Raw genomic sequence first — 12,574 nt, 5'->3', positions numbered from 1 at the left:
GGTGCTGTCCAGACAGTGAAAGCGGATTTTTGCATAATATGTCTATGAGCAGCAGCAAGGTGCCAACACTTATATAAAATATTTGGCAGAGCAGGAAAGCCCCGACCCACATAATCGATCACATGATGCGGTGCCCATCGATTTAGCCCCCCCCCCAAAGTATGTTATTGGGGCAGGGACAAAGCCCCCTCTGCCCCTAGGAGTTGGCTCTTGTGAGCAGCAATCACAGGGGGATTGTGTTTTATTCATTCATTTCTTGACCCAAGGAACTCCAAGGACATGGCTCTCATCTGCCCAATTCATCCTCCCCATAAGGCTGAGAGACAATTGCCAGTTCAAGTCTTCTCAGTGAACTTCAGTGCTGAAAACAGACTCGGCCCTGGGCCACTGGAGTCCTACAGTCACTTACCAAGCAGACAGCGTACACAGGGAATCTTTAGACCATAAGCCAGTGGGAAGGGCATGTATGATTTTTAATTTTTGTTACAATGCCTAGCAATTTTAGGTGTAACAAAGATAACTATCGAAGCAGATGAGTGAGCCTTCAAGTAAACTGGTCACAAGCTGTTAAGGGCTTCATATATGAATACTAACACATCGAATATGGCTCGCTAATAAATCAGCAGCCAGTCCAAGTGTAACCTTTGAAATGGAAATCCTGCTAAGGTTATGCTTCACCTTGGGACAGCAATTGATGGTCTGTATTGTTTTTCTGGAAGAGTTATGATTATCTCTGTTAAGTGAATAGCAATTCATTTGTTCCAGCATTTATTTTGATTTATCCAGAGAGCTGTCTGATTTGTGTTGTAAAATGTTACTGAAGAAGCAGTGTGTTCTGAGTTGTTAGGTGGGTTGGTGTCTCTACTGTTTGCTACATTTTGAGCTCAAAGTAGAAACAGATAGGAAGATCTTGCCATCAAATTCAGCTTTGACTTCTTTAGCAAATGAGCAAGGAAAACAAACAGGAACCTAATGCCAGAAAAAACAAAGATCTATACATATACCATCAGCTCATGAAGGAACCATAAAAAATCCTGAGACAGACAGTGAAGCATCTCTTCACTGCCCCCACCAGCACACGAGCGCTGCCCGGTGGCGGCAAACTTCGGGGGATGGCAGCCCCCTCAACATTGGGGAGGGCTCAGCCCCCTACCCTACGCACACCATGTCAAGAGAAACGTTGCCGAATTGTCCAGCAGAGGGCGCACAAGATACCTCGGACCAGCGTGATGTTTGAGGTGTCTTCTGGATAGCTCATGACCAAAGCGTCGTGATTGGCTAATTCGAAATAATCATATGAGGAAGAAATAATGAGCTTCGGACTATATATTTTGGCAGGTGAAGGATTACATATGTCACGGAGGTATTCATTTTTATATTTAAATGCTGGGCTTTATAATTGACTGATGATCTTAGAATTGAATTTAAGATTTAATAATTTGCTGCAACTGAGCATAACGTGCAATGCTTGCTAACTGGATTTATTAAACAGCATACATTTGAAGCACAGTGGCGCCAGTTCTGTATTTGTAAACTATGAGGCTGAAGTCTGATGAAATAATATTATATGCACTGGGATTAATAGAACTAGTCACGAGGTCTAGATTTATTTTATTTTATTTCCAAGGAAGCAGACTGCCTTCTTTTCGCTTGCAGAGCATGTTTTTGTTTGTTTTTGCTCTGAATTTTCCACAAGGGAAAATCATAACCAGCTGTAACATACAACAAGAACAGGACTAGCATGAACAATAGCAGTCCCCTCAATCTCTCAATAGAAGGATCTTTCCTACAACTGTAGGCTTGAGCATTGATAGAGGATTGTTAGAGGGGCTGCAACAACAACTGAGTACTATAGAGGAAGAGGCAGGCAAAAATGTAACTGGAGAATGCGGGCATCGATCCCGCTACCTCTCGCATGCTAAGCGAGCGCTCTACCATTTGAGCTAATTCCCCCTCGCGATGCAAGTTTCCCTTCAGCCGTTATAGATTATTACTCAACAGCGCCTGCGCTAGTTATAACGTTTTATCCGACTTGTTCTTGTGGGAAACGAACTTCCTCGCCAAACTTAAGCCTAGTTAAAACAAACGAAAAGCAGAGATAGGTAAGTTCTGTCACCCAGCGAAGAGAAGCCAAGCGGGGCTGGCGGGGGGAGAGAAGGAACGGTCTGTGGGGTGGGGGGGGAGGACTACATTTCCCATGAAACATCACAGCGCGCATGCGTAACGTTTTCCTTTAGCTCGCTAGGCCCCGGCGGCGAGTTCCTTCAGTCAGAAAGAGAGAGAGACGGGGGCGCGTGCGCGTGTGCGTGTGCGGAGCAGCTGCTTCGCATTGTGCGAGGCGGGGACTGTTTGTGTTGCCGCTCCTCTTGGCGCGCGCGCGCGCACACACACACACACACATATACAGAGCGGCGGCGGCGGCGGCAGCAGCATCCTCCTCTGCCAGAGGAGGATGAAGAGCGTGGCGAAGGAGGAGGAACGGATTCCAGCAGCCGGTTCGGCGCGCGCCCACTGCCCCACCGCTCTGAGGTAAGAAGAGGGGAGCCGGCGCCGCTCGCTCGGGGGCGAGCGAGGGAGATGTCGCTGGGTCCTCCTGCCGCTGCCGTCCCTCGCAGAGAGGGGCGCGGGAGCCGCCGTCCCGCGGGCTCCGAGAGAAGGCGACGGGTGTGTGTGTGTGTTGTGTGTGTTCGCCGCTACGAAGGGCGGGCAGTGCGGGGATGAGGGCAGGAGGCGTGCGCGCGGGGTCTGTCGAGGTGAGAAAGGACTTAGCGGGATAAATGCATTATCGTGTGTATGGAAGCGGGAGGGGGGTGGTCTGGGTTGACAGGCGAGGGGAGGACTGTGCGGGGCCGGCTGCTCCCTTTCCTGCGCCTGTGTGCGCTATAGGGTGGGTGGGGGGGGGTGGTGTCATATAATAGTGAACGGTTCTCGTGTTTTAGTTGTGCCCGGCGACCAGAGCGCGTGTTTACGTGTGTGTGTTGTTGTTGGGTGGGGGTGGGGAGTCGGGTGCACGCGAGGCTAGGAGGGTGTGCGCTTCCATAGTGGGAGGATGGAATTTGTGTTATCTGGATGTTGGCGGACTTGGGGAATTGGGTGTGTTGTGCTATTGTGCATGTGGAGCGCAGTCCTGGGGCTTGGAGAGCTTTTGTGGGATTGTGGGTAGGTCTCATCTGGCTTGGGCTGTGGAGAGTGGAAAGAAGCCCGGCATTGGGGGTAAAGTGGAAGGAATATAAGTTCATTGTATTATTGTCCCGAGAGGCTATGAATGGACGAAAGGCAGATGATGTTCAGGGGCGAACTGCTCTTTTCTTAAGTAGATGCTTGTGACTACACGCAGCATGAGCGAGGAGGAGACAGCTAGAAGGACCTATAGTTTTCCCCGTCGAGTTGTGACCTTTTCTGTGCTGTAGTTGGCACATCTAGAAGGGGTTGTACTGAGTTTATTAAATTCTTATTACAGGAATGATTTGTCAGGGGTAGATGAGAAAGCAGAAGTATAACCTGGTAATTTTCTCTTGAAGGGAAGGCATGAATGGAGTTTTCAGAGCATAAGAAAAAAGAGACTGCATTCTCTTCTCTGAACACCCAGAAAATGTAGTGACAGTTTCCCTCAAATGTGCAGGGTTCCATGTAAAGCACATTGCTACAGCCATAGGTGAATTGTTATTCGTTACCTTTTTGCAAAGACCAGCAAACAGCAGTGGGTAATCAAACCCTCCTGCTATGTGAGAGGGCTTGGTCCAGGTGTTTGTCTCTGTGCCAGAAAAGTCCAAGCCAGTATGAATACATACATTCAAGCAGTGGAAACTTTCAAATGGCTCATTGTCTATTTCGATGCTTAGTGGGGCTTTCATTTCTTCCTTTGACTAATAGTAGGCTCTGGCTTTAGTTGAGACATTGCTAAGTAATGGAACTTACATTATACAGTTCTTTTTTCTGTGGTTGGAATAGTTGCATAGAAAAACTATTCACAAATAATGGTACTCATCCACTGCAGACCATTTTAATACAGGGCACTGTTGCAGTATAGTCTCAAATAATTAAGAATTGTATAAACCAGAGGGGGCAAAGCTTGTAAATTGGAGGGGAAACACATTAAGGACATTTAAGAGAACATTTGTGTTGAAGACATCCCACATACTTTATTGTGACTGAAGTCTTTTTGATACATTATTACTTTAATAATTGAATAAGCACTGGAGGTAATTATATGGAATATTTGAGCTCATGAACCAAGGGTTATTTATTAATTAAATCCTTAAAAACATGGAGTGCAATACACAGTAATAGGATAGGTACCAAATACTCTGGCATAATCCAGTGAATTTTGGTTGTGCGGATCTGTGAGACAAGTGTGAATATCTTGCATTGATTTCACACATTTTGAGACTTACTTTGTATGGGGTCTTAAAAGTTTTGAGTGTGTGAAGCAGTCCACATGCATACATCTAGCTGTGTGCATTCATACACATCTCTTTGATTATGAGGTCATCAAACATATTTCCTTTCATAACAACATTGCTTTGGGGCTGTGCACTTATTTACCCCAAGCTACTGGATTTTGGTTGGCATTTGTAGTGGCAATTCTCATTAGCCAAAAGTCTACTACATGTTGCTGAGTGTTCTGCTTTGTGTTTTCTTACCTTTCGTTTTGATAATGGATTCTGCATTTAATCATTTCCCCAACTTCTTAAGTAGTCATCCCTGCTGTGCAAAAGTATTCTTGGCAATTGGTTTTGAAAAATTGTGCAGGCTTCATTCCATTAACATCCTAGCAATCTTCTTGTTCCCTTTTATCTTCCCTGCCTTGTTCATGTGGAAGACCTTATTGATTTATGTGCATATGTTTTTATTCTGATGCTTCAGAGCATTTCCTACATCTTCTTACTTTTATTGTGCATGGTGATAACTATACCTGGGTAATGTTTCTTTGATGTTTTCAAATCACAAAAAATAGCTTTATGTTTAATGAAGGAACTCTTTGAACTCTAAGTAGCCGTGAGCACTTTGGATCCATTTTGCTTGGACAATATTGGATTAAGAGGCATTAGGTAATTACTGCATAATATGTGTGTTTTCTGTCACTAGGAGTTCTGAAGTCAAAACCAGTTACATGAATTACTGTAAATGATGAACTGTAAATGTGGCAGGGGACTTTGAAGGGATTAGCTTACTCTTATCATGCTGTTGCCTCTGTACATATATGGCGACTCCTCTGCCTTTGGACTTGCAGCGTCCTTTTATATTATGTGATGCAGCTTTATAACCTCTGTTATATGCTTGATTTATATAGAAATGCTGCTTTCTGTAGAAGGAAATGTAATTGGAGGAAAGCAATAATCATTTTGATGTCATAACATTCCTGGTAGACCACTGTCTCGATTGGTTTTACTGTTGGAGACAAGCTGCTTGTTTGTAGAAATTGCCTTTTACATCACAGCATGGGCACATACATGAGTTAGAACATGGATTATTCTGCACAGAGTCCTCTCTCTGGACTTCTTTCACAGGTAGGAGTAATAATAAAAGACTGCTACCCTATTGCCAGTCTCTGTTGTTCAAAAATGAATGAATGAGGCTCCTAATCATTAGCAACTTAGTTAAGAAAAATGGTCCCAAAGAATGAGGCATTCGAAATGGTTGTGGTGAGGTATCTTGCTGGATCAGCAAATGCTGGTGAAAGTTTGTTATCTCATTACTAGAAGTTTTATTAAAAGGCATTGTCTTCAATTTTTGTACGAGTTTTGTGTTCATTTTATAGGTCATGTATATCTTTTTAGGATCCTTCCAAATGAAGGCTTAATACTGCAAACAGACCAGGTTGTTAGCAATTGCCCCCTCCCCCCCCCAACATCAGATTTCCCATTGAAAGGATAAATTGGATTAAACTGTGGGGGGATACAGGTTGACATTTGGGTGACAGTAATGTGTGGATGCTGCAACAATTTACATGCATGAGGAGTTTCATATCCGAGATTCTTGGGAACCTTGGTAAAGGTGCACTCAGTGGGGTTTTTTAATCTCGATAAGGAAAGCTATGCCAGCCAAGAATACTCTCATGCTGCTTCCGAATGCTCTTGATGCACTGTGCACAGGGGATGACTGCCCCATTTTTGCCACCCGAGGTGAAATGAGAAGTTGCTGCCGCTTCCCCACTGAAGCCAGGGTGCTGCTGTTGCCTCTCCTTGCTTTGCTGGTGCCTGTGGAACTTCAGTTCAGCCATGGGTGCCTCCCACCCTCTCCTGTTGCTGGAGCAACAGCAAGAGCTCGCCACTGCTTCTCCTCCCTTCCCTGGTGATGGCAGTGTGTGAGCTCAGTGGCAGGCAGGCACAGCTGCGGGAACTGCCACACCTGGACTCCGTTGGGATCCTGCCGCCTGAGGCAGTTACCTCAGTGTGCCTTACGGTGATGCCGGCTCTGGCTGTGCATAATGAGAACAGCGGAGCTCTTGCAATGGTGGACCCTTTGTGGCCTTGTGTTTCTGACAAATACATGACATTACAGCTCCCTACAACTATCTTTGCTTGGTTTCTGCATCCAAAGTGGTACAGAAGCCAATATATTAGCTTCATGCTTCTCACTGATAGAGGCTTCTTTAGATGAGAAAATTTCAGAGATGTGGAAGCCTCCTTGCCCTCTAATTGTATGGGGTGCAATTGTATTTTTTCCTGTTGTGTGATGATCCCTGGCAATAGTAATAGTAATCATGGGTGGGTGATATATTCAACTTAGACCTACTCAAAGTTAGACCCATTGGGTTCTATCCAAAGTACTGCTATCGAGAACGTTAGGCCAGCACAATAATTTCTCCTTATGTGACAGGATGTTCTTTCCATCTCTTTCCCCTCACCCTACAAAATCTGTTCTGGGGGTTTTCTAACTCTCCAGAGCAGATTTGGAGATTGTGTGGGGCATGTGCAGGGAGAGGAAAGTGAGGAAATCCTGGTGCTATTCCTTGTGCTAACACAACTATTTAGATGAATACTGTACCATGTATTGCAATAAAGGGATTTCACCCTATAATATATATATAAATCAGGATCTTGGGAGGCAGTTGAGACCAGAAACAAAGTTATTAAAAGAACTATCAGCACTGCTCCACATAAATCTGTATTACTAGTGTTACAAGTACCTGTTAGACAGTGACTCTGGCATCACTGGGGATGAGCAACACACTTCCCACTGTTCCAAGCCCAGCACTGCTTGAAATTTTGTTTTAGTTCAGTAAAGGTTGAACATATTCCTAAAGCTTACTTATTCCTAAAAGTGTACTAATGGATTTGGGCAGCATGTCTGTTTTGTTTCCTTTGTTTCTGCCCTGGTTTTATAACATATTTAAAACTATCCACAAAAATGAGTAATAGGGATATGAGCATAGTTGACACGATTCCAGCAAATATCAGCCTGAAGTGCTAAATCTGTACAACAGGGTTTTTTGTGTGTGTTTTTAAAGTGTCTGCTAATTCTATTAATGGCACTGTAGTCTGAATGATACAAGACTTATTTCCAGGATGAAGTTAATACTTGGACTCAAACTGAAATTATCTGCCTGCTTGTGGTCTGGTGTTAATAGAGGATAACTGAGAGCTCTTTTCTGTGAAGGAATTTGTGAAACCTGAGTTTGGGTATAAGTGTTAGCTTTGAAAAAAATACTGGCATTGAATTTATTGAATCATGAATCTACAGTTCAGTTGACAATTATTTTTAGTAATGAAAAGGAGGGTTTTTCAGAGTTTAAGAAATAAAGAAATTAAATACATGAGTGTATTTTACATGACTAGCAGATATTTAAGGGAAATGGCTTTAAGAAAATAAGCATTGAGAGAATGCCTGACTTGGTTTTATTGTGAATGTCCTTATGAATCCACGATACTATGAAGTCTTGAATTGCATAAATACATAGAGCAATTAGCTATATTTTTCCCATAATAAATGGGAGTTAGAGTAACACACAGCACAACTATACATCTTCCCTCTGCACATTTGTAATTGCTAGTCTTTTGTGGCAGTTTGACTATTCCAGAGGAGTTAGGAAATGTAAAAATTTAAAAGCATTGTCTTAGTCCTGGAAATAAAAGTGGAGCATTCTTCTCTTTGTCAGAATAATTTGATTTAGAATTTTATTCTAGCCCTTTTGCAAACCATTAATAGCTTTCACTCAAAGCAAATACTTAGTCTTGACAAGGATGTACACATGAACCAGCAGGACACCTCCACTGTTGAGCAGATTAAGCACTCATTCCTTTTAGTGCAGCACAGAGTTTCCCTGTTCTGGAAGTTACTTGGCTTTAATCCAGGGAAATTGTCCTTGAAGCATGTGGTATCCATTGCAAGAGGCCCAAATGATATATAAATCCCAGATGGAGTTATCGTCTATACAAAATTTCTTCAGACAAAACAAAGGAATATAGTCTTGATTGTGGTTCTGGATGGACAGAACCCAGCCTTATTTTTCGAGCCAGTTTTCCTTGATGTTAACACCATCATTTAATGCAGGTCTAGCTACTGCCAAATATACTCCTGTATAACGTACTGCTCAGTCTAGCTCCCCTCCAGGTTGTTTCTGCCCTGTTGTTCAAAAAGGAAAACTGGTCTCTCTCTCTTCCCCACCACCCAGTTTTCCTCTCTTTATATATTAAAAATTATTAATCTATTCCTTAGAAAATCAGGAGACAAGAGGGACAAAGCCAACTCTACACATAAATTTCAGTCAGCTACTGAACTAATGGGAAATGTGCCCTGCTTTCCAACTGCTGAAGCTCTCTCACTGGGTCTAACTACTGCTGTAATTTGGTATTTCAATTTAGAGCTTGACATGTGGGAATTCTTGAACATTTCCAGTTCTAAAGTACATCAGACTAGAAACTTGTTAAGATCATAGCTCTGGAGCTTGTTAAACAAATGTCATGTTCATAGAGCTTCAGGGATAAAGCCAACATGCTGTTCACAGATCAGGGGGGGGGGGAATTCTGACTCTTTTGTTGTGCTAGATAGATGCTGCTCCCACTCCGCTGGGTGAATTCTGTAGCTAATATGGTGAAAAAATACTATATAATTCTGTAATTGAGTTATGATTGGACTGGGACTTGGTGCATGAACTCAAGCCACTTCCAGCCCTCTAAGACACAGGCTTTGGTGGGAGAGGATGGTGAAGATTGAGGTTGTACTGTGTAATGGATAGCAACATCATCAGCTATGCACAGGACTTTTTTTCCAGTCGTGTGGATCTGTGAACTTCTGAATCTGCCTCCATTGATCTGAAATTATACAAATTCCTTCTTGTTTGTACACTTTTTATTTTTATTATTAAATTCATATATCTGAAAATCACAGAACAAAAAAATACAGAATGAGAATACAAAATACATCATAAAACAAAGACAAAACCCCCAATATGAATATCAGTATACATTCTGATAGCATTTTTGATTTTGACTTTACTGAAACTAGGGAAGTAACAGATGGCTACAAAATTGTGCCTGGATGGCTTAACCTCTTCCTTCTTTAGGGAACAACTGTTATCTCCTGTTGTTCTCTCTCAGATCAACCAAGAATGTCCTCTTTGATTATTTCATCTCTGCTGGTTGCGGAGACAGGACTTCTCAGTGGCTTGCTCATAACTACATAACGCCTGTCTCTTAGTTGCTCCCAAAGGCCGGGCTCTAAGAAGTTTGAGATGGCAGCTGGTGAATGTGTTTATGTAGGAGGTTTAGTTTAGTTTTACTTATGTTGAATAGTAACATGATCAACAGTGCATGCAATTTCTTAACCTTACTGAAGGCATGTAATTAAATGTCTTATATTTTCCCTTTGAAACCAGATGTTTTGGAGGAATTAAAACTGCTGCATTGGTTTTCAAGACTTCAATATAAATGTTGCCTGCCTGCTTTCATCTTTCCACATTCATTATTTTGGGGGGTTTTAGTGACTAGAAGCTAGTAACACTGTCCTTTTGGCTATCTAAGCTTGCTGTGTAAATTCTCAATATAGACTTGGGAGGTCATAAACTATGACTTGCCAAACTACTATGGTATATGTGGAGTGCAGACAACAGTGAATAACATTTAGTTTTCTGTTCATTCAGTCCTACATGCTTGCAGTGCTTAAGTGCTTCAGGATGAATAGTTTTTGAGCTAGTTTGTCTGCGAATGTTAGGCTCTTGAGTGTAAGGCTTAAATATTGGAGGCGGTTTTTGTAACACAAGTTATTAGTTGCACCTAAATCACATGTTGCATGCTTCATACTAGAGAGGGCTATAGGAAGTGGAAATATTTGGCTACATATCTGATAAAAATAGTTGCAGGAACTGCTACAGCTACATGAACTGCAGCTCTGGAGATGTTTTAGCTTATCTAAATTTAGCTAGTTCCTCATTTCTTATTTTTTATATGATATCTGACTCTTCTTAACTCCTTTCTGTAGAGTCTCTTTGCTGAATGAAAGGTCACCCACTGACTTGACAGTGCAAAAGGATTAAACTACAAAATCTTGTGACAGGGCACTCTTCATTCTCACAGAATTTAGAGATTCAGGATTGAGGTCAAGCTTGCCAACTGAATTTTCTACAACTAAAGCTGTGTTTTTGATGCTCTCTAAGTTACTGGTACATTTGTGTGTTCAACCAAATTAATTCTTAATAGAGGCTCATCCAGAGGGTGGCTGGAGCCAAATCTTTTCTGCTTGCTTTTTATTAGCATGGAGCTCTTCACTTCTGAGGGCCAGTGGCTTCAACTGTCGTCTTCTTATGGCTGGTTGCATAAGGCAAAATTGTGTGGTGTAGTGGTTAGGAGCGATAGATTCATAATCTGGGGAACCGGGTTCGCGTCTCCGCTCCTCCACATGCAGCTGCTGGGTGACCTTGGGCTAGTCACACTTCTCTGAAGTCTCTCAGCCCCACTCACCTCACAGAGTGTTTGTTGTGGGGGAGGAAGGGAAAGGAGAATGTTAGCCGCTTTGAGACTCCTTCGGGTAGTGATAAAGCAAGATATCAAATCCAAATTCTTCTTCTTCTTATGTGTTTCACTTCCATTAAAAGAAAACATTGCATTTACTTTATTTTGTTATGAAAGCCTGACTTCTGAAATCCGTTTGCTATACATGGGAATTGCCAGTTATGCCGGGGTTCCTTTCCCAGCCACTGCACACATCACTGGGGTGCATGCAAGTGAGGATTCCCCCATTCTGTCCCCACCCTGCCCCCTGTTGATGCCAAAAACAGCATGCACAAGTCACATGTGCATGAGAGAGGAGGTGCCTGAATGATCCCACACTGTTTCCACTATTTATACACTTTTTATCGAAATGTTCCTCTGTACATAATGTACAAAGTAAATGCAAGAGTAAGAAGTAATGTCAGATATAGTTCAAATGTTAACAGAACTGATCAGTGCTGTGCTTGAAAGTTGGCTATTTATCTGATCTTTCCCTTCAGAATAAAAGTATCATTTGGCAAGAACTGAATCTGGCTTAGGCAGGCCTCATGATGTTGGTTTTTACTTCTGTTTATTAATTGTGACCCCCTTCCTCTTCCAAGCATGCATAGTATGCTTTTAAAGAAATCCTCCTGACAAATCCGCAGGTAGGGTTAGGGAGCTATTTCTACAAAGTCATTCAGTGAGCTTTGCTGCTGAGCAAGGATTGGTGTCTCTCCCTGCCAATGCCCCAAGTCAAATACCCTAGGTGCCAGACCTCTGTGGTTCTATGAGCCACACAGAGTATTAAGTGCAGTGATGGGAAACCTGTCACTCTCCAAATGATGACAGGCTACAACTTCAGCCATCCCTGACTATTGGCTATGTTTCCTGTCGCTGATGAGAGCTGGAGTTCAACAACTTCTGGAGTTTCATGAATTAGCCACCCCTGTGTATTAAGACCATTCCTGCCTGAGAAGGTGATTGGTAGCATATTTCAGAGTTGCTTTTAAATGGCATTCTGTTGAAATCTGGGAAGCACTGTATATCTGGCAGTGGCAATCATTGTTGCCTTTTCCACTGTTTCTAAGTGATTCCTCATCTGCTGCAGTAGGGAGAAAGGTTGTGAGATTTATTCTCTTGGTGCTAAAGAACAGTCAAAACTACAACCATGATAACATAAATTACACAATGCAGTACTTAGGCCTTCATATTACTTAGGTCTTATAAACGTGCAAATATGAGGTACTTAATCATGCCGCAGAGTAATTCCTAGGCTACTTTCACAGAAAATATTGGCAAAGCACATTAAGTACTCATGGAGAAATTATCCAGGCATAATTATTTCATCTCTGTACTGCTCACACACAGAAGAGTGAATACAAATGAAGAAAGAGAAAAGTGTATATATCCATTTGAGCAGTGCTTTTCTTCAGTTATCACCAATGGAGATAAAGGGAAGAAGTAGTTTCAGTTCTAAGAGCATCTTTGTGAATGGTATCTTGAAGTGGTGTGCACAAAGATTTGTTTGGGTGATTGCCAATAAAGGTGCACATATATATAAGAATTGCAAGTAATCTGAGAACAAATGCAATGTTAGAGTAGAGATCAGTGTCAGTGGCAAACCTTGGGGTCTCAAATTTCAGCAGTACCCTGTGCAACAC

At 42.4% G+C, this 12,574-nt stretch overlaps 1 protein-coding gene across 3 annotated transcripts in view; it reads left to right on the top strand.

The window, feature by feature from the left end:
* Positions 1-1,292: 1,292 nt before the first annotated feature.
* The window catches only part of LOC310695360 (uncharacterized protein), an 88,544-nt gene continuing 77,262 nt past the window's right edge, over positions 1,293-12,574 (top strand). The window contains exon 1 of one of the 3 annotated variants that reach the window (XM_083479532.1): positions 1,293-1,363. The gene's annotated coding sequence lies outside the window, so the exon portion shown is untranslated. Of the gene's footprint in view, positions 1,364-1,981; positions 2,103-2,270; positions 2,530-12,574 lie in introns of those variants that run through there. The other 2 variants (XM_083479533.1, XM_083479531.1) reach the window with 2 other exon arrangements.

The sequence above is a fragment of the Podarcis liolepis genome (assembly GCF_965112155.1).
Source record: "Podarcis liolepis genome assembly, chromosome: 1".
NCBI lineage: Eukaryota > Metazoa > Chordata > Lepidosauria > Squamata > Lacertidae > Podarcis > Podarcis liolepis.
The sequence above is the reverse complement of the archived record's forward strand: the minus strand, read 5'-3'. Positions and strand labels throughout refer to the sequence as shown.